Below are 23916 nucleotides of genomic sequence, written 5' to 3' on the forward strand. Positions count from 1 at the left end.
CAGCATACTTACCATATATTTTACTCAATATTTAACATTAATTTCAATTTGATGTAAGGCTAAAATTAAAGTTTTGACGATTAATGTACAATCTCACCATACTTTCAAGGCAATAACATTAGTTACATGTATTGACGCTCGTATTTGTCTACAAAAGACTCAATGGTGAATCTCGAATACAAAAAGGTCAAATAGATTAAACATACAAAGTTTTTCATCAATTCATTGATCAATCTGGTACTTAGCTAGATTATCACTACATGTATGACATCTATCTTTTTTAAACACCTACTGTATATCATGATTTTTCGTAATAATCTTTCTGTCTTATACCAGAAAACAATTATCCATTCAGCCGAAGACAATACATTTCTAGCTAAGAACCAGCTTGATATTTGTAAACCGGGCGAAAGTGTCAGGAACGCAATTTACAGACTACTTTCTTTTGGTAGTGTAAATTGCATTCAATTTCACTTTTTTTATCTCAAAGAGTGATTGCTTGTGCAGAAAAGACAGCGGCATCTATAATGATTAGATTGTGCAATTATGTAGATTCTGTAATTTATACAAATGACTGAAAGCGAATGTATAAAATAATTCTTATAGATGATAAAACCATAGAAAGAGTATTTATTAGTTCGTGTAATATAAGCAACACTTATTTATTTAGTGGAATTATGAAAGTACACTCTCTTATAATTTAGTTTCTTAAAACTCCTTAAAGCCAAAGTATGTGAAACATATGAAACAATAGCTCGCTCTACCATTTAACCCTAATTTAGCATGGTTAGCATATATTTGTAGTGCGTTGTTATTTTTTTTTACTTCTTCGAAAAAAAACCTACACAAAGTTGTTATTTGCATACTTACGACAAATCTAAAAGATTTCTAATAAGTAAGATTTTACGTTTTTTCATAAATTAAATCTGTGAAATATCTGAAAAGATGAACATATGATAGTCAGACTGTATTTCGTTGTGCTTTATGATAGAAGCAAGTTCTTTTGTTTGTTTCACAAGCAAACCAGAAGATAATTTGCAAAGTTTAAGTCAATCTCTTATCAGCTGCGGTTCAAACATTGTGACGTCGCCGCCTTTGAATTATCACAACTGTATTTGCGATAAACTGAAGAATATCGATGTTTATGTGTAATTCTAAAATATTGATGTTTGGATGCATTGATTTCACGGACGTTCTGGTAAATTTTTTTATGTAAACATAAAAAAACTGTCTGACGTCTCAAAAGAAAACGGATGATTGTGTGACGTAGATAGTTCAAGTGGTACAATTAAGTTTATTGATACAGATATGATTCTTATTTCTTTATATTCAGAACCTAATCACCGGGTCATGGTTGGGGTGTATGAGAGAGAAAGTGGGTGTCAATATTACAACTGATTTGTTTAAGATTAATGAACAAATTAAGACTATAGAGCTTGCACGTACATTATTTTAAAAAAGGAAAGTCGATAAAACTGCCCAATTTAAACACAAGCAATCAACCGAAGGAACGAAAAACAACAGTCAAATGCCTAATTGAAAAGTAAAAATTAATGTTTAAACCTGGTTTAAAATCTGGATAAACCCCAAACTTGTATGACGGTAATTGAAATTTCAGTTACATTGACACATTTGTTCAACTATTTGGTAGAGTTTGATTGCTTTAACTTAATTAATAGCGTTTAAGAATTTACAATTTCGAATAGAAGTTGAATAACTTGAAAGGCAGAGTATATTTATGATATCCTTGTCTGTGATTGCAGTGCTCATGGTTGTAAGCTTAAGACTACTTGAAATTACGTCTTTTTAGAATAAAAATGTAATGGTATTTGTGCAAGTGTGACAGAAATTTTAAAATTTTAAATACTTTTTAAGTATGACGACATAATACAAAAAAACGAAAACAATTTACAGAACAGCAATCCAACAATACGCAAGGAAATGAAAATTGTGAAGATTAGGACCGGATCTGATTTTATATATAAATATTATTGTTTGTCACTGTTTTCGCTTCCAAACATTAATATTATCAGATATTTTGTGTTTCAAACCATATCTAATTTAAATCAAACCACCAAAAAATTTTCAAACAGTAAATAAATTGAAATCAATTTTTAATTCTTCGTATAACTTGATTGAAATGCCAGTCAACTAGATAAATTCTTAAATAATCTATGTTTCTGACGCATTTGGTATCACGATCGACACACTCTAATAATAAATTTACATATTTCTCCTTTTTAATAAAAGATGCCTAACGTCCGTTGTTTATTTAAAACTGAAGATATGGCAAATTTAAAATTATTGTAAAATTGACGATGTCAAGACGTAAATAGCTATACAGTCAGCTAAAACAAACGTACACGAAAAAGACAAGTTTGTCATATAATAGAGGCCACCCTTTAGTCACAACCTATTAGTAAGCATTCTATTCTCAATTTTATCCCTTCATTTAGGCAAGTCCTTTAACATAAACAATAAAAAGACCGTGTGCGATATTCAAAACAAACAATAAAGAAAAACTGAAGAATCATTTGATTATACAGTTTTACTAAATATAACTTGTCATTTCCTTTGTATATGATATTCAAAGCTTTCACTATTCATGACTGAAAATAGTATAGAAGTAATTTGGATTTTCGAAAAATCATGCAAAACATTAAGTTATATATATCGTTGACATCCCTACACTTTAAAAGTAGTGCGCGTTTTCCTCTCGGTTTTTACTTGTGTACATTGCACTTTATTTTAGATTTATAAAAAACTTGCTCATTAGCTGACAATTTTCCCAGGACTACAATTTATCGCTTAGATTATTAGGTACTTAATCTTGAACAACCATACAATTGACTGGTGCATTATTTTTATCATCAGCTATATATACCAATTGTGTAATGTTGCTGATCATGCATACTATTTTTCAGCGACAAAACTATCTGAATTTATATCTATAAATAGACTCACTTTTCACTTTGATTTATTTCAATAAGCAGAGCTAATTTCTGCAGCAGTTAATCATCTGAAATTGACAGCACTAAAGTGAACCTTTTGACAATGCGACATGCCGCCTTCATTCTTTTCAATGAAGTCGTGATAGCAAAATTGCTCTTTTTAATAATAAAAAAAAAAAGGATTGCAAGACCTTACAAAAGCTAAGTCACGATCATGTCCGTTAATAACAATTTTTTTATTGGTTTTGGTTTTGTTGTGTTTATTTATGTATGGTAAGTGATATGATTACTCTCAAGAAATTCCATGTTACAAACAGGTCCTTAATACTGAGCTAATGAAATAATCGAAATGAGCAGAGCTCATTGTAAATTAAATGAAAAACCATTATCTGTCTCCAATTTGAATATGAGATTTAACACAGGCAGCATTTACCTTCGGTTTTGCATTCTACACCGTGAAGAACGCCACATTATTTGTAATATTTTATATTTTTCAATCATGTAACAGTGGTTATAATTAATAAAAAAAAATATAAATTACCGAACTCAAAAGGGGAAATTAAAAAAAAAAAATGCCCAAGTCAAACATAAGCAATTACCAGAAAGAACAAAAAGTGAAAATCATGTTCCTGACTTGAAAACAAATGAATGGTTAAACCTGGTTTTATAGCTACATTGTAGCCAAACCTCATTTGTGCATTACAGTTGATAACAGTCCCATTGTATATGCAAATTCACTCAATTATTTAGTAGAGTTTGATGGCTTTGACGTATTTAATATCGTTTAATAATTTAAATTATTCAATAAGGATTGAGTAATTTGAAAGACAGTTCATATTTGTTGAATCATTGTCTTTCAATGCAGTGTTCGGGGTTGTCAGTCTACTGGACATGGCTTCTTGTATAGTATCAAAACAGCAATCACAGTTATTCGCAAAAGGAAAATTATAAACACAAGGACGGATCTGATTTCATATTTCATATTTCAAACTAATTATCATTTCAATCAAACCACCAATAACTTTAAAAACAATAAGGCGATTGCATAATCGAATGAAATGCCAGTAAAAAAGATGAAGTCTTTAATATTTAAGTTAAAATGGTTGATTACTTATTGATTGACGCATTTAGTGTCAGAATCATCACAACGTAAATATGAATTTATATATTTCCCCTTTTAATAAAAGATGTTGTAGGTCAGTTGATAATATAAAACTGAAGATATGACAAATTGTAAAATTGACGATGTCAAGACGTAAATAACTATAGAGTCAGCAAAAACAAACGTACACCAAAAAGACAAGTTTGTCAAATAATAGAGGCCACCCTTAAGTCACTTGCTATAAGTATGCATCCCTTCATTCAGGTACGTCCTTTAATCATTGTTTTGTACTTATTGTGAATAAACTAAGCAGACAACTTTAAAATGCAAAAAAGTAAAGAACTAATGAAAATATTTTAAACAGCGATGGAATTAAACTTTTATCAACTCTAATCTGATAATCTATGTTCACCAAATTGTATAGTTTGTCAAATAATTCGACAAAATAAGACAACGCCAATGTTAGGGGACCAGATACGTTTTTCGACAAATTATTTCTGCCTTTTGCTGTTTGACGTTAAAGTATTTCAAAATTCAAAAGGTGTAGCACTGATATAACTAAAAAAGACCAAGAAAAAAACCAAACCGGAGATAAAATCCATTTAAGCGTGAATTAACTGTTCAATGACAGCATTTAATTTGCTGTAATAAAACATCGGAAACAATTTGGAATTAAGAAGCGTATCTCCATCACGTATAGCTTCAATTTCATATTTATTGCAATATCCGCATTTGAACAAGTTATTTACAATTAGCACTTGTTCACATAAAGTCTGCATATTGAATAGCTACAAATTTGTGTTTCAAAAGTCTGCATATCATTTCATATCATTTGAAAAATAGAGATACGGTTCATGTAGCTAACATGACTAAGACAATAACCCAAAGAATATAAAATTCCAAACAATATCTTTGAGTCAGCATAGAATCTTTACCAATTACAGTAGTCTATTCACCATTTATACCACAGTCACACTAGGCCATGATCGCACTACGATCTCTGGAAAAAAAACAAATTTTGTCGATCGTAGTTTGATCATGTAGCCCGCAGTGTGGTCGTTATACGGTCGTGATGAGGTCTTTATAATCGTGATGAGCGTGGCCAACTTTGAACATAGCCAAAACAGTCGTGGTGCGGTCGTGACGGATTCAGATCGCAGTAGAAACGTAGCGAGAGCGCAGTAAGGTCGTGGTAGGATACAAAGGTCGCTATTACATAGTAGCGAGAGCGTATCGAAAACGCAATTCTGATCGGGGATACTGCGCTACGATCTCACATCGACGTTATTACGACCTCACTACGACCCGCACGTTCTCATCGTGACCAAATAACGATTTTACTACGACTATATACCTAGTTTATACTACGCTGTTAAAGACCACGGTTTGATTATACATGTGTAGCATGCTCATGCCTTCCTCATTACGCTCATCTTACGACCTGACTACGTTCATACTTTAACCATTTTGAGTTCAAGCCATGATCGTGATCATTGTCATTGTCACGTTAAATATATTAAACTCTCCATATTGTGTTTGAATGTATGTAATTTGGACATTATGTCTCTGATTTCAAACAGCTCAACCATGCTTGACACATCTGTTCTTTTGTTCATCATCTGATCTTGATGGACCAGCAATACGTTGTTAATCAGGTTAGATTGGTTGACCCAACATCTCATCTGGATAAGGATTCGTATCAGAGGCAACTCTAACTCTCCCTCTACCCTTTCCATCACGTGCACGCACACGAATTCTTGTAGATAAACTGGTATGCCTGTGTCGTGATATGGTTTTAGTTAGAACTTGATGAGCGTAGTAAGATCGTGATAATCGTTGTAAGTTCGCAAAATAAGCGTGATGGAAACGTGGTATAAGCGTAGCCGAATCGTTGTAGCAGGTAAGGATACGTAGTAGCATTGTGAAAACAACAACAATCTACATTTTCATGCCGCTCAGACAGCGACCTCACCACGATCTGAATTTATTTTAGATCGCGGTGAGCGTGGTGCGATCGTGGTCTAGTGTAACTGCGGCATTAAAACTTTTAATCGCATAGGGTCTATTAAATAACAAATGAATTCAACAGCAGCAATAAACACTGTCATTAAAACTCAATCAACTCAATCAAGAAAAATATATAACAGATATATGCACATAAAGAATATACAATATAATCGGTGCAAAAAAAGCGTTTGAATCTTAAATGATGGTATAAATGAGATTACAATTACAAAATAACAAATTTTATCGTATTAACAAATTGATTGTTCATTTTCTGAAAGTTAGCTAAAAAATGATAAATATATACTCATTATGCTGTTCTTCACTTTTAATGTCGGTTACTGAATACATTATTAGATTTGATATAGCAACTTCATAAACAATGAAAAAAAAAAGATCGTTTACAATATTCAAAACAAACAAAACAAAAAAACAAAGAATTATTTGATAATATATAAGTCTTAAGTCTACTTGTTTATTCAAGAACTAACTTTCGTCTCAATAGTATCTCATTTCATTTTTTAAATAATTTCAATGCAACTTAGGAACATCTTATTACTTAGTAAAACTAACAAGATTCAAATGAATAATAAGTAAGCGTCATAAAGTCCGGAATTAGACCAAAAACGTCGAAACAAGTGAAAGATCTACGAAAGATCACTAGTGAAGATTTTATATTATTAATTAATCTTAATATCAGCACAACAAAGTTAAATCTGTAAATTTGAGAAAAACATAATGATAAAAAATTATAAAAAGAAATGCGCATAAAAAGAAATGAAATCCTGTTAACAGGTATTTCTGCACAATAAATGATTGGGGGCAGCCAGTGTCAGACCCTTTTCAATATGTTATGAAACAAAGATTTCTCTGAGTTTTATAAGTGATCACTCAATCATACAGTTAGATTATAGTCCGTTTCTATGATAAATTTGATCTATAATTTTTCACTTTAACCTTTGGGAAAAGCAATCTAAGCACGCGTGGAAAGACGATCCGATATTTATTAAATTTGCTGGTGCTTGTTTTGTAAACGAGATTACCAATTCGTTATAAAACTGCACCTTGAGACTGACCGGTTTCCGTTGGTTTGCCTACACATTTTGAGATGACAAATGTTTGCATATAGGATTGTGTATTATACCAGTGGTTCGTTCACTAGCTATGAAAGGAAATATTTGATTGACCATTGGTATCATCTCATTGGATTTGAAAATAAAATTAAATCTAAATTTCCGCTAAACCCAAATCTATGGATGTTAGTATTTATTGTATTGATTTATTACATTATATTGAGATTTAAATAGCAATCATCGAGGGATGATCTAAAATAGTTTTCCATTATAGCAACAAAAGTAACTTCTTTCTTCATATCCCGATGACAATTTCATAGAAGGTATAATGATTTCAACGCATTCACACTTACCTCACGTAAATTGTCGCAAATATCTGTTTTACTTTTTCTGCACCATTAAACTGTTACAGGAATTGCGACCTTTAAATCCCAAACAGACAATGGAAGTGCATTACATTCATTACTTGTATTGCTTAAATGGACGAGAATATGCTAAGCTTTCACTTTTCTTGATTGCAAATAATACTATAGAAGTAATTTTGATTTTTGAAACATCATCTAAAATAATAAATAACTAGAACACACCCGCGAAGTCGCGGGCATTTAGAGCTCGGTTGAAAATATGTTAACTGTTGTAGGGAGAATTTTTGTGTAGACTTTGTTTCTGAAGAATTTCAGTAAAAGTTTTCATGTCTGGGAAATTTCAGAAAAAGTATCAAAATGCATAGGTACCTTGGAAAAAGTTTAACCCCGCGCCCTTGTTTCCAAAGTCTGTTATTGATTTTTTTCTGTTAAATTCCATTATTTTCGCGTTTCTGTTTACTATGAACATACGTATACTACAAATACAGTGTATTTGCTATAAGTTATCAATTTCAAATTTCTTCTCCTAGGCGATCACTGCTTTTGTTTCTATAGAGAGTCTCTATCAATGCAATAATTAGTGTCCTGTCCCCGAGTACTCTTATGAAATTTATATAAAGTTTTAAACCGGAAGTCTTGTTTTACTTAAAAGCGAAATCGCTGGCATTCTTAGCTTGGTTAAATTAAAGAAATGATATCAAATATCATATAGGTACATTGAGACAGGAAAATATTTTTAAGCACTCTTCCTTTTTTTCGAGTCCGTTATTATTTTGTTTTCTGTTATATTTTATCATTTTCGCGTTTCTGTATACTATGAACATGCACACATGTATCTATATTATAAATATTTAAGTGATTTAGTTTTCTATTAAGTATATATTGATTCTAAGTTTCTTCTCAATGTCGATCACTGCTGTTATATAGAGAGTCTCTATATTGTTTAGTAGTATATATATCATAGTTAGATTAACAGGAAAACTATTGTCATGTATCCGTCCGAGTACTTATGAATACTTTGTGCAAGTTGAAACCGAGGTAAAATACCAGTGGTTATTACGATCTAAAAGCCACGATATAGACAACACTCTGATTGGCTTTTTTTATTTTTCATTTTTGTAATCTATCATACGATTGGATCTAAATGTTTAAACCGGTATTCATGTCTGACTTAAAAGTCAGTCTGATAACGGAATAATATCCGGACACCTTATTTTTTATTTTCTTCCAAAATAACCCAAAAATAACCCAAACTGAATAGTCATAAGAATGAATGACTAATGCGATTATGCGTGGTATCTATTGGACCAGAGGCGGGATGGTTCATTTATTGTGGAAGGAAGAGAAGCGACACACAAAATGAGGTTTTCTCGTTTGAAAGTATAGATATCTAGTTGACATCCATACCCGTTAAAGGTATTAAGCACTTACCTCTCGTGTTGTACAAGGGAATATTGCACTTTATAAAAAAAAATGGGCACTTGCTGATTAGCTGATTATTTCTCAGAAAAACAAGTTATCGCTTAGATCATTAGGTGCTAAAGCTTTAATAACCAAACAATTGACTTTGTGCATCATTTTTATTATCAGATATATCAATTGTGTAAAATTGCTGATCATGCATACTCTCATTCAACGAAAAAATTATACAGATTTATATCTCTAAATAGAACTACTTTGCACTATGATTTATTTCAATAACCAGATAGCTAATTTTTTACACTTATTAATCAACTGAAATCGACAGCACTAAAGTGAACCTTTTGACAATGCGACATGCCGCCTTCTTTCTTTTCATCAAAGTCGTGATAGCGAAATTGCTTGTTTAGTCAAATATAACTTTGATGATGGCAAGACCTAACAAAAACTAAGTCACGATCACGTACGTAAAGAACTATCAATGTTTTTATTTATTGTATTTTTGATTTTGCAAAATCTGTAAATGAATGGTAAGCGGTATTAGAATCTCCAAACAAACTGCAAAAATGACATCAATACTGAGCTAATGAAATCATCTAAATGTTTGTTAGTCCATTATTAAATTTCAGAACAGATAACAAATAATAATCTGTCCCGAGTTTGAGTATAACTTTTACTCCCACAAAGCTCGCATTTTTGGATTTTCAACTGGTATTTGTCGTTTCTATTTTTAACATGTATATTCCAGTGCATTTAAGGAATATTTCAGCAGATTTATAAACTTTCAATGACGTTAATTGTTTGTCAAGTGCCATATTTGTCTGATACTGGTTGTCTAATTTAGAACCCCGTAGTATTCGGAAGTTTCTTAATTTCTTATTTTCATTTGTAAAATGAAGTACACATGCAGAAGTTGTCAAAGAGACAACAACCAGTACAAAGAACAGACAACTGCCAATCACATAAAGACAGATTTAGTTTGCCAAGTAAAGTTAAGAAAAAATATTATCAACAGGGTTATAATATTCGCAAATAAATATGTGTAGTGAAAACTAACAGGAAAGTTTTGAACAAAATGGTTTAATATCTAATATTTTTCAGTATTGATATAGTTAAAATATGAACCGATTTGTCAAATTGTATGTGTGTGTTCTTCATGATAAAAACAAGTGTTTTCTGGGGGTTTTTTATTCAAGAAAACCGTGGAAAGACTTGGTAAGTTGGAGTGAAACTTATGGATGTTGGGTAAAACTTGAAAATGTTTGTCAGCCGAGACTGATAAAACGAAATCACAAACGTTATAACAGAAATTTTGACATACAACCCGAAGCTCTGCATGGCTAACAATCTAGGAATATTGATAGTTAAGCATGATGTCCGTACCCACATACACCTGATTGAAATTCGTCAGCCTTAACCTGACTTAACAGAAGTTCCAGTTAAATATTGCCGTCACTAAAGACGAAATATGACGACTCAATGGAAGAGCAATAGTTGTTTGACATTTATAGTTCCGATGTCAAAAACTGTGTCTTCTTAAATAGATATGATTCTCTCCCATTTTGAAAATCAACCCAAATCACATGGTTCAAATACAATTGTAGGTGGCGATACTACAACTGAAATCGATCGAATTAATGACGTCTGATTTCGATACAAGAGGTAAAACGTGAATAATTAAAAAAAAAAAAAATTTCAATTTCTTTTTATCATGTCAGTATACATAACAAAGGAAATAAATTGTAACATATAAGTAGAAAATCAGACTTTAGATAAGGAGCGATTAACAACAAAATCTTATTTTTTTAGACGTTTTAAAGAGATTCCCAATAAATCAAAACGACGGTACAGCAATTATTTAATTATCTATCAGAATATAAGTACTTTAATAGACATGACATTGATATGTTATCCTTGTATGCTCATGTATTGCTCATGGTTGTTAGTCGACTGGAAACGGCTAATCATGATATTGAATATAAACTCATCATAGATACCAGGACTAAATTTTGTATATACGCCAGACGCGCGTTTCGTCTACAAAAGACTCATCAGTGACGCTCGAATCCAAAAGAGTTAAGAAGGCCAAATACTGTACGAACTGATCATGATATTGAAGTGCATTGAATTTCGTATTATTGCAATTGAACAACGATTCCAAACTAAGAGATTATAGAAAAGTTGTAACATATGACGATAATGACTAAATATAAATATATAGATATACAAAGATTTTTACAACAGGCAAGGTTAATTGATGATGTCGGCTCTTATTTCATAATTGTTGATGCGTGGTGCAAACAAGGTTTAAATACAAAAAAGAAGATGTGGTATGATTGTCAATGACACAACTATCAACAAAAGACTAAAATGACCCAAACATTAACAACAAAAGGTCACCGTACGGCCTTCAACAATGAGCAAAGCCCATACCGCAGAGTCAGCTATACAAGGTCCCGATAAGACAATGTAAAACAATTCAAACGAGAAAACTAACGGCCTTATTAAAGAATGTTATATCTACAATAATCAAAAATAGAATAATACGATTAGCTTATCATGCTTACCGGGCATTAAAATCTAAATGTTTAAAATTAAGTTATTCATGTATGTATTGTATTGTACCTAATAATATAAAGAGGAAGCACTAGTTTTTGTCTTGAAATCTTTAAAAAAAAATCTTAATGTCAACTCATTCCGTAGGCGTTACTGCATTCTCTGTACATGTTTGTATTCATTACAAAATGTGTGTCATATTCAGGCTAAATAAAGCGTCAGAGATAAGTAACCTGTCAAAATTCATATGATTTTGAATTTTCCGATGGTTATTCAAATGATACTAACGCATTTACATGTACTTCACAAAACACTTTTTTCTTTTGCAGTGCAAGCAAACTTTTCTTGAGACTTTTTTTCATCCCCTACAGGCACATTGTGTGATGTCAGTTCAATCAACAACATAAGTTGTATTGCTTAAATGGACGAATGTATAATAAACTTTCATTCGTCCTTCATCAAATAAAGTATAGAAGTGATAGTCGTTTCTAGGGAAGTCGTAAAAAAACATACGACATCTAGACTGCTGTCTTTAAGCCGACATCACAACCTTTAAAACGCGGTTATCGCTTAAACAATATACCTATGCCGTCAATGCAGAGTTGAATAATCTCTGAGTGTACTGGTGTTCATTGCACCCGTTGTTCAAGGACGGAAATTGCTATTTAGGTGTAATTGTTCAATTATAATAATGTATCGCAAAGATTATCAGGTACTAACGCTTTAACAACCATAAAATGACTGGGTACATCGTTTATATTAGTAGTTACTAGTATATAAATGTATGATTCTGCTGATAATGCATCCTTCCATTCATCGAAATTTTACATGGAATTATGTGTCTAAGTAGACTTACTTTCCCCAATGATTTATTTTAATAATCAGAGCAAATATCTACAGCAGTATATCAACTGAAATTGACAGCACTGAAATGAACTCTGTTGACTTTTGCTACATGTTGCCTGTGTTCATAGTCACGACTGCAAAAATGCCCTTTAAGTCAAAATAGAGCATACAAAAAAGAAATACCTAAGTCATGGTCATTTACCTAAACAAATCAACGATTCCTTAGTTTATTATAAATGCTGATGATATTATACCTCTCCAGATAAATTAAAATGCATGTTTTGAACCTGTTCTGAATATGGAGCTTAGGAAATCATCAAAACTTAAGAGTCCATTATTCCAATTATAAGTAATAATCTTTCGTGTCCTTCGTATGAGCTTACAAAGGGAAGTACTTCCTTTTACAACACGAATGTGTCGTTTCTATACTTCAATCAGCATCTATATTCAAGTGCATTAATGGAATAGTTCAGCAGATTTATCAAATTCTTAATGACGTAAATTGTCTGTTAAGTGTCAGATTTGTCTAATACTGGTGTCTAATTTAGAACCGCGTAGCTATTAATAAAAAGTATCGGGAAATTTACCTTTTTCTTTTACATCCGTTTGTCAAATGGAGTAGACATGTATAAGCTATATTGGTTCCTATTTTTTTTTAATCAACACTTTTATTAGTATCATTTAACCTTTCACTTTCTTCTTACTTGAAAGTTACATTTTGTGTATATTTTTATTATATAGCCTTAAACAGCCGCAATCTGAATGAAATACATAGATCTGACAAAATTTAGATGTCGAAAATGCATAACATATATCAAAATAAGGATATAGATTTTGAATCTCAGTATTTATATTTATCGTACTTTACAAAAACGGAAAAACAATTTTGTTGAGCTTTTCGTTTCTTGTAATGTAGTTGTTACACAGTAAGCAGATGTGATTGTTCAGTTGTGCTGTTTGAATTATGTTTTTTTTTCTCAACTAATTCCGCTCACATCCTTTAAAAAGCCACAAAATATGACATTTTGACAAAGAATGTTATAAAAAAAATAGTTATCACCATATGTTTGCCTCTCTTTTTAATATATATGATTTCTTATTTTAAATTAGCTTAACGAAGTTTGATCAAGTTATATGCCGAACTACAAATGTAATACTTTACTTCATCGATTAACATGGTAATTCCCTAGGCAACCTCAATGACCGTTTTCTTATCTTCATGACCTAGACTATTATATAATGATTTATCTATTAAATGATATATCTGTCCTGTTCCAGAAACAATAATCCATGCAGACGACAGCAATATATCTTTAAGTATCAGTAGAATTCTTGTAAACCGCCTCAAATGCATACTTGGTATGTGTTTTACAGATTTTACAGACTACTTTCTTCTGGTAGGTGTTAATTGCATTCAGTCTGAGTTTATTAGATCTCTTTAGATGGTTGCCATTGTAGACATGACAGTGGCCATCTATTATCGATCATCTGATACATTTTTGTACAACTAAGTAATGGTTGAAGGCTAATGCGTAAAATAATTCTCATTTCACTTTTTATATTAAAACTGATATACATATATATATATTAAGAACAGGCAAGAAATTGTGTCGTCAAACAGGGTTAATATACGCCAAATTTATATTTATAGGGAAACCTTCAATACATGTTTGTCTCGAAATATCACGCACATTATTGTGTTAAACAGCTTTTTCTTAGTAAACCATATCGGGGCCTTTTATAGCTGAATATACGGTATGGGCTTTGCTCATTGTTGAAGGCCGTACGGTGACCTATAGTTGTTAGTGTCTGTGTCATATTGGTCATTTGTGGACAGTTGTCTCATTGGCAATCATGCTACATCTTCTTTTTTATATCTACAACTTTTCGTGTACTTTAAATATCGTAAATGCTACTTAAATTCCTTAACATCATACATGTGTTGCCCAATAACAAAACGTCCTGTTACAAATTCTAAATTTACCATTATAATATTTTGTATACGTCTTTGGAAATGTTTGTCCTCAGTGCTCTCATATATGGGCTTTGTACTTTGTTCAAACTTTCAATTGTTTAGTTTATGGTGTCACTGGGAGTCTTTTTGGCGATCCAAATATTAGGCCTGTTATGATGTGTTTACTGTTATTGTGAAACGTCTTATATAATAATAACAGTATCAGCATGATAATTTATTCTATTACAGTTGGGTTTAATTCATGATATAACTAAGGTATTCTTTGTTTCACCAGCAAGACGGAAGAGAACTTGACAAGCTCGAGTCTAACATACTAAACATTTTAGTTCAAATATTCAAAATATTTGTTTGCAAAATCATAATCATCAACATAGTTGACGTTATAATGGCGTGATAAGAAAATTTATAATGATGCATGCAAAGGAAACAGTTCAAGTGTTTCAAATTGTGTTTACTAAGTGAGATATTGTTTTCATTCCTCAAGAGCTATAACCTTCATAAAGGGTTCTAGTTGTGTATGCATAGTTCAACCGAGGGAGGCTTTGAGTATCAGTCACTACTGCAACAAAAATTAAATAGATTGCTGATTTATGAGTTCGATTGAACGTAATTCATTTCGAAATTATTCAATTTCTTCTATTATTAGTCAAAGGAAATAAAAAGTGACACATAATTAGAAACTCAGACTTTAGATAAGAAAACAATTTACAGCAAAACCTAATATTTTCAGACATGTTACTGTGATTCACAATAATTGCGAAACGACGACTTGAAAATAACTAAATCATTTGATAGAGTATGAGTGATTTAATAGACAGTGCATTTCTATGGTATCCTTGTCTGTTCGTGCAGTACTCGTGTTTATCCGCTGACTTGACATAAATTATGATTATATGGAAGGATGTTCGTACTCTTGTCATTGAAACACCCATTAGAAACTATAAATGAGATGAAAATAGAACACTTGTAAAATAAAATTGAGTACTATGGAAATGGGGAATGTGTCAAAGAGACAACAACCCGACCATAGAAAAAACAACAACAGAAGGTCACCAACAGGTCGTCAATGTAGCGAGAAATCCCCGCACCCGAAGGCGTCCTTCAGCTGGCCCCTAAACAAATATATGACGCCAAACATAAAATATAAATAATAAATGGCGAATACTTAAAAAAAAACATCATCCACATCAATTAGAGACTTTTATTCAAGTTATATAACTTAATATTATGATAATGACTAACAAAACAAGAGTCGTCTTTCATAAAAAAAGGGGGGATTTGGTCCGAGACCACAATTGTCGTACCACGAATGTAGTCCCGAGTGGTGATAATGTGTTACTTGCTAATTTTTGTTATACCCCTTCAAAATGTATTCCTCCATGTTTTATGCCTCAAATACTAAATCAAGGGATGAAATGTCACCGTCAAAAATTAATGGGTAATGAATTTTAAAGAAAAGCAGTGATTTGGTCAAGTTGAAAAATGTTAAAATCAGCACTTCGGAAGCTGTCAAAAGATTTCAAGACCCCTTAAACATAAAATTGTCCAAATTTTGAGTAAGAGCCGATGAAGTTTTCATAATTTGTATAAAGTTTGTCCCAAAAGTAGTACAACACACTGTAAAACATTTATTGAGAAAGCGCAGGTGGGATTTTTTTAATTTGCATTTATTGTCTAAAAGAAATGCACTTCGAAATAATTGTGGTATCGGACCTAATAACTAAAATATTTTGGTCAAATCTGTGCAACAATAAATTGAGATGCATGACTGCCAATTATTCAACGCTTTGCAAAGAACAGTTCATTATTTAAAAATTGTCTTGCAATGAGTACATGTATACGTTAGAGTTCTCTCGTGTATCCAAGTCCTCGTCAGCGGCCGAGGAAAGATGCAAGGACTCATTATGTATTCAATCTACTTAAACATTATTAATAATCATTTTGTAGATGTCTTCACTCATAAAGTGTGTAAAAAACACAAACTAGTTGTTTTAAACTTCTGTGTCATTTTGGTCCCTTTTGGAGAGTTGTCTCAATTGCAAAAATACCACATCTTATTATTTTCATATACAGAATGTAAACGGTATATGGCATTCTCCCTATGTGCTCTCGTATATTTGTAGGAAGGGGATTTTTGTCACCTACATCGCAATTGAAGTCAAATTCACACATTTGTTTGTATGTAAGAATCACTACTAATTTTAATCATGTGTTTCGAATAATACAGATAAAACATTTGGCACACGTTGCTGATATATAGAATTAATCTCAATGTGAATATAAGAAGATAAATAATCGGGTACAGAAAATACATCTCCAAGAAGTTTTAGACGAATGAATTTTCGCATTATGTTACCAAGTGATGTCTGGATTTCGTAATCAATAACGCATCACCGGTGCTAATAAAACATCACTGTACAAAACACAATCAGTTCACTGATGGATTTATGAACAGTTGCAGGTCTAATTTGGTATAATCTTCAGATTAGTTCTCGCATCATGTTCTTCATTGAATGACGTAAAAATAGAAATAATGAATTAGTAGAAAATGAGAAGTTGTTAAGCTCATTATATGACATAATACATCAAAACATAAGGGAGTGGGCAGGCCAAATAATGCCAGTTTAGAAAAACGATGGATTTGCTTTTGTTATTTTTTATTCTAAGTGGCACTTGAAATACAATTCTGTCATCGATAATCTAATTTGAATAATTGGCTTTATTTTTGATCGTTCAATTGCGTTTTTATAACTACTTTCTACTTAAAAAATTTAAACAAGATCCTGTTTTTTTGTGTACCTCAACTGCAGTTTTGGTTTGACTAGAATACATTATAATAAATTTATGAAACGATCTGGAAGTGACATGATACATTGATCATTATCAGGGATGTGCCATCCCCCCAGGCACCAAGAAAAACCCTACAGTATCATTCAATTTAGTTTTTATCAAGTTCGTTGTAGGCTGATGCTGAAGCTACAGGGTATATTTTGTCCTTACCCGATATACAAAAGGCAGTGGATAGTTGAAACAATTAGACATCATTGAGATGGCAGCCATCTCCGTGGGCCCCGTTGTAAATAACGTGTTGTCAATAATTGCTATCTTTTTCATTGGACATGGGGTGGTCAACTTAAGCCAAAGTTTCTGAACTTGACCTTTGACCAAGGAAGTTGTTCATAAATTATGACACGCTCTCTGATGTTTGTTTATATACATGTCAAGTATAAACTTTGAAATCAAAACAGTTCTAAAGATAAAGAGCGGACAGGATCTTTACCATAGGCCATCGGGTTGTCAACTGAAACTTAAGTGTTGTACCTTGACCTTGTCCTAGGTACATTTGTAGTTGCACATACATTTATATGACACACTCTATGTACGGGGCGCCGAATGGGACTCTTGTGGTTTTGTACTCAAAATTCAATTTTGTACGGACAAAAGTGACTTTTGTTCAACAAAAATGAGTTCAGTTTAACAAAATTTGTATCATACTACAAATTTGAAATTTTGTCATACAAAATTATCTATCAGCGGACAAAAGTCACTTTTGTCATGACAAAATTCATTTTTGTTACACAGACTTGACTTTTGTTACCTAATTTGAAAATTGAGCGACAAAAGTCAATTTTGTATTTAAATTAGTTTAGTTTGGTTTCTGTGAACTAATTTGCATACACAATCGACTTTTGTTACACAACATTGACTTTTGTTACACAAAAATTACTTTTGTTACACAAAATTGACTTTTGTTACACAAAATTGACTTTTGTGAGACAAAATTGACTTTTGTCTCAACAAAATTGACAAAATTGAATTTTGTCTCAACAAAATTGACAAAATTGAATTTTGTCTCAACAAAATTGACAAAATTGAATTTTATCTCAACAAAATTAACAAAATTGAATTTTGTCTTAACAAAATTGACAAAATTGAATTTTGTCTCAACAAAATTGACAAAATTGGATTTTGTCTCAACAAAATTAACAAAATTGAATTTTGTCTCAACAAAATTAACAAAATTGAATTTTGTCTCAACAAAATTGATTTTTGTCTCACGAAAGTCAATTTTGTCTCACGAAAGTCAATTTTGTCTCATAAAAGTCAATTTTGTTGTTACAAAATTGAATTTTGTCATCACAAAAATGAATTTTGTCGTCACAAAATTGACTTTTGTCTCAACAAAATTGACAAAATTGACTTTTGTCTCAACAAAATTAACAAAATTGACTTTTGTCTCAACAAAATTTACAAAATTGACTTTTGTCTCAACAAAATTAACAAAATTGACTTTTGTCTCAACCAAAATGACAAAATTAAATTTTGTCTCAACAAAAATGACAAAATTGAATTTTGTCTCAACAAAAATGACAAAATTGAATTTTGTCTCACAAAAGTCAATTTTGTCTCACAAAAGTCAATTTTGTCTCACAAAAGTCAATTTTGTCTCACAAAAGTCAATTTTGTCTCACAAAAGTTAATTTTGTCTCACAAAAGTCAATTTTGTCTCACAAAAGTCAATTTTGTCTCACAAAAGTCAATTTTGTCTCACAAAATTGAATCTTACCGTACACAATTGACTTTTGTGATTTAATTTCCATATCAGGTAACAAAAGTCAATTTTGTATGCAAATATGTTTATATTTGCATACCTTTAAGACAAAATTGACTTTTGTCATGACAAATATGAATTTTGTCTACAAAAATGAATTTTGTCATGACAAAAATGAATTTTGTCTACACAAATGAATTTTGTAATCACAAAATTGAAGTTCTCACAAAACAAGTCTGTAGCACATAGTTTTGTAAGACAAAAATGATTTTGTTATGACAAAATTGAATTTTGTACAAAACCACAAGAGTCCCATTCGGCGTCCCGTACTATGGTGTTGGTTGAAATACATGTCAAGTATTAACTTTGAAGTCTTACGGTTTTCTAGATAAAGAGCGGACACTATTTGTTACAGACGGACGGACATATTGAGCAAGATACCCACTTTCAAAATAACACAGTCCACGAAAAAAAATTGATAAAGTTATCACCTGTCATATGAAATTCATGTCAAAGATTTATCAATGTGTATCACCATCTTCATTAATATACTATCGCTTATTAAGGAACTGGAAAAAGGACACAAGAAGTGAATACTTCAAATAAACAATAGCCATTTTTAAAAGGAAAATTGTCCATGCAGAATAGAAAAAACCCTGTGTGTTTGATTAATCATTATCACAAAAGCATCTCAATTGAATAATTCAGCGCAGTTATTTTAATGCATTTTAAGAATAAAAAAATACAATATAAATATTCACATATTTTGCATCACAAGCTGAGGCTTTTCCAAAAATTATACCAGATTGGTATTCTATAGCGAATATTCCTCTCCTGTATGTACTGTGGAATACAGACAATAGATTGGAGTGTGTTTCACTATGTGCGGGTTAATCCGATAACTCCAGCAAAAAATGTTAAATAAAAAATACACATGATGATGAACAGTTATACTGAGTTCGAAATCTTTCGACCAAAAAAATCCCAGCAGGGATGCGTTCAAAAGGTGTGGTTGAGTTACAATAGTAAAGATACTACCGAAAATTGCTTTACGTTTCCCGCCAAAACAATTAAAACCGATGTGTTGTCTGACATTTGCAGATACAGGTGAAATAAGTGACTCATTATAAAGTTATGCAGTATCATTAAGGCAGCAACACCTGATTAAGACAGACGAAGAGATTCTAAAATAATTACAGAGGCGGAACAGTACATCATTTACTAGGATTGCTACCTGAGTTTCTGTGAACGTAAACAAAACTTCATTTTTTTTGTCGTATTCTTTGCCAAGTCTTTAGTATATTATGACCTTTTAATCTAATAACAGTAAAAACTATCAGTACAAGAAGCTTTATTGTAAGAACATGTTGCGTTTTTCCATTATTGTCAATATGTTTATGTTTAATTTCGATGTTGCATTCTGATTTATTATACCCAATGCATGCAGCGTTGAAGTATATAGCTCTTATGTCATCGGATTTGCTTCTAGTGTAAAAAAAGATAGTTTAAAATCAATGAAAAATTACATAATACATAATATTAAGTAAACACTAATTATTATGTTAAACAGAATTTTTCAATTTAGATGAAATATCTATATATCAATCGCATTTAAAATAAGAGCTGTTTCCATGCAAACGAATAAATATCATCACGTACGCTTATATATGATTGCTTGGTATGTTTTCGACCGTTTATCCAGCGGCAAATATTTCATGCAGGAATCTGATGTACAGTAGTTGTCGTTTGTTTATGTAATTTATACGTATTTCTCGTTTCTCGTTTTTTATATAGATAAGACCGTTGATTTTCCCGTTTGAATAGTTTTACACTAGTAATTTTGGGCCCTTTATAGTTTTTTTGTTTGGTGTGAGCCAAGGCTCCGTGTTAAAGGGCTTACATTGACCTATAACTGTTTACTTTTATAAATTGTTATTTGGATTGAGAGTTGTCCCATATCTTCCTATATCTATATACAGGACATGAACAAATGAAATGATATATATATATATATATATATAATAATAAGATTCTGCAAATAAATGGGAAGCAGGGGCGTTTCCATCCATTAATAAAAAGGGGGTCCCAACCCAGGACAAAGGGGGTGGGTTTCCAAGTATATGTCCCCATTCAAATGCATTGATCGGCCAAAAAAAGGGGGTTCCAACCCCCGAACCCCCGTCTCATCTGGATCCGCCAATGGGAAGTGTTATGGAAAAGTTGACTTTCAGTCAGCCTGGTAAAAAGTATTTTTCTTTGAAAATGTCCTAATGACCTACCAATGAGTTGAATTTGCTGAGGGAATATCACTCTTGCAACATGGGAAATAAAACATTCAACGTCTTCCTGCCAAGACAGTCATTGTATGTAATTACACTTACAAACATCAGATGCATATTTCGACCAAAAAAATATTTTCATTTATTTATGTTTTAATCCAAAATATTTGAAAAATTAAAAACAACAACATTTCAAGAGTTTTTACATTTATTATTATTTAATATAATATTTTTATTATATTTTAAAGTGGATCTTAAATTAACATATAAAATTTCCATCTATAATTTTCAGTTTCAAATATTATAAAATAACCTGTAGATTAGGGAATCGCAACGAATTTGTAGAAAATAAATAAAATTCAAAGTGAAAAAACTAATGACTTGATGGTAAAAATTAGATTGATTAAAGATATGAAGACGGACAAGAAGACATTGAGAAATTATTTAATTATCTGCAAAACTCAGATTTATTTTCGGATAATTGTAAACTCTAACAAAATACACATTTCAGAATCGATTTAATGGAGAATAAGTATAGACATAAATTTGTCCTTAACCTTCAATTGTAGATCTCATTACTTGATATCTTTCTATGAAGAATTTAATCTTTTGAGAATCTTATGTAAGTACGCGTTGTCAGTACTCCGGAGATTTTAAATGAAGTGATAAGATTTTCTTCCTTTTAGCTCCTTGATTGATCTTTTGATTGATTGATTTATTAATTGTTTTCTGTTTTGCCAAAAAATCTTAAGATGTAGTTTCTAAAATTCGACGATGTTCAGTGCTATTAACACAAAGTACCTTTTAAATTAAAATTTGATTAACGGTTTCGAAATGGCATATAAAGTTAGGGAATTGGGCGGTAGGGAGACAAACACGTCAACAATTTCAGTAATTCTTCTTGTTTTGGGTATTTGATCGAGTTACATTCCCTTCTGGTTACCCTTTTTTTATACTTTTAAAAGAATTATAATGTTGACGTTTTATGGTGTTTCGCGGGTTGGAATCCCCCTTTTTCAAAATGAGAGGAACTGCAACGTTCTGCCTATATATGGTTTTATTGACATTTATAAATAAAAACCATTCTCAACACTTTATAATACTTTATTCGTTCGCTCACTAAAAGTTCCATGCCTTTATAAAAACGGAGACAAGAATTTGATGTGCGTAGTAAACACCAAATGATTTACATGAATTGGACATCTAGAATTGTGAGGTAACTATGGTGCATATACTGAGACGGGCGTATTTCTTCTTACATGAAACATTTCACTGAACAATTCAAAGCTTTATTTCCTCTTTATTCTGAATTTTAAATGTTGATATAAATGTACCTGTGTCATTTTTTAACTCAAGAAATTGCAAGCTATTATCTGATACAATGTGTATATCTACAAACCATTTCAAAAATCGTAATGTTTGATTGAAATGTAATTATTTTATTTGAACTTGTGTTTTATACCTTGCATTTTAAATGTTTTCTGATTTATTTCACGATAGAACTGTTGTATGTTTAATTCAGTCGCGGATCCAGGTGGATAGGGGGTCTATGGGGTTGGACCCCCCCCCCCCCCGCCATTTTTTGACGATCAATGCATTTAAAGGGGAACATATAGTTGAAACCTTATCCTGGGTTGGGAATTTCCCTTTGAAAATGGCTGGATCTGCAATCTTCATTTAAGATTTAGAACGATTCTTTATGATTATGGTTGAGCTGGTTTGAAAAATTGGAAAGCATATCGTCTTGCCGCTTAGCACATGTAAATGTCATTAGAATTCCAATCAAATACAATATTCAATACATTTCGATCGGTTGGTCGCTGCTTCCGAAAAATATATGCCTGTTTAGTGTGCCCTATTCATTTTATATACTAATCTATTAACCTATGTCACGTAGTGACAACTGCAAATTATAATACATCTTTCATTGGATTTCCAATGATTAGAAATATGTATATCTATACATATAGATATATTTCTAGCAATACTAATATCATCAATTAATTTGATACATTCATTCATCAGGGATAAAAATCAATCAAATCTTTTCTACAATGCTAATTATTACACAAGTATTAAAATAGACTTACCTATGGTCGTTATGATGTATCCACGTGAAGGTACGAAGAGATAACAGCAACACAATTTCAACTTCTTACTGATGTACACTGATTGTTTTTATTTATTTCTGCATTGTAGCTTTTCGATACGTAAGATATGTACACATACCCTCGAGCAAAGCAGCTTAGAACAAGAATTCCATTTCAGATCTTCAGATCTTCAGATTTTCCTCTTGCTGGATAAATGTTATCGTAATTTTCCGTCTGTGCAACAAGAGGTTGCAAAAATCGATATCTTTCTTAACTTAAATTATATTTTATTGAGGAATTCTTAGCATCAACTAATTTAGACTACAATCTTCTTCTATCAGTTTCTACATTTAGATCGCTGTTGTTTTTGTATCGAAAATCTTCGTTCAAAAAGGTGTAGTTTCCGGATAACCGGAGCCGTTTTTAGATCTTAAAATTAATTGCTGACAACACAGGATGCAGAATCATGGAGTGTTATATAACAAGCAAGAAGTACGAAAATATCGACAGGACATATGATTATGTTATTGTTGAATATTCTAGAGAATAAGAAAAGAGACAAAAATAGCCAGTAAATTACCTCTTTATGAGAATAGGAAGTCTCTATCGATTTAAAATTAACTTTGCTATCAAGAAATTCTCTGTATGGGGTAAATGTCATTCGTTTTAATTCTTATCACTTTTCTTACGCTGAAAATAAAAAT

At 31.6% G+C, this 23916-nt stretch overlaps 1 protein-coding gene across 1 annotated transcript in view; it reads right to left on the minus strand.

Moving 5' to 3' along the window:
- LOC134725022 (serine/threonine-protein kinase SBK1-like) overlaps positions 1-23604 on the minus strand; it is a 67758-nt gene extending 44154 nt beyond the window's left edge. Inside the window, exon 1 of the mRNA XM_063588505.1 lies at positions 23213-23604. The gene's annotated coding sequence lies outside the window, so the exon portion shown is untranslated. The remainder of the gene's footprint in view (positions 1-23212) is intronic.
- Between the last annotated feature and the right edge of the window lie 312 nt (positions 23605-23916).

Source organism: Mytilus trossulus, chromosome 7 (genome assembly GCF_036588685.1).
Source record: "Mytilus trossulus isolate FHL-02 chromosome 7, PNRI_Mtr1.1.1.hap1, whole genome shotgun sequence".
Taxonomy (NCBI): Eukaryota; Metazoa; Mollusca; class Bivalvia; order Mytilida; family Mytilidae; genus Mytilus; species Mytilus trossulus.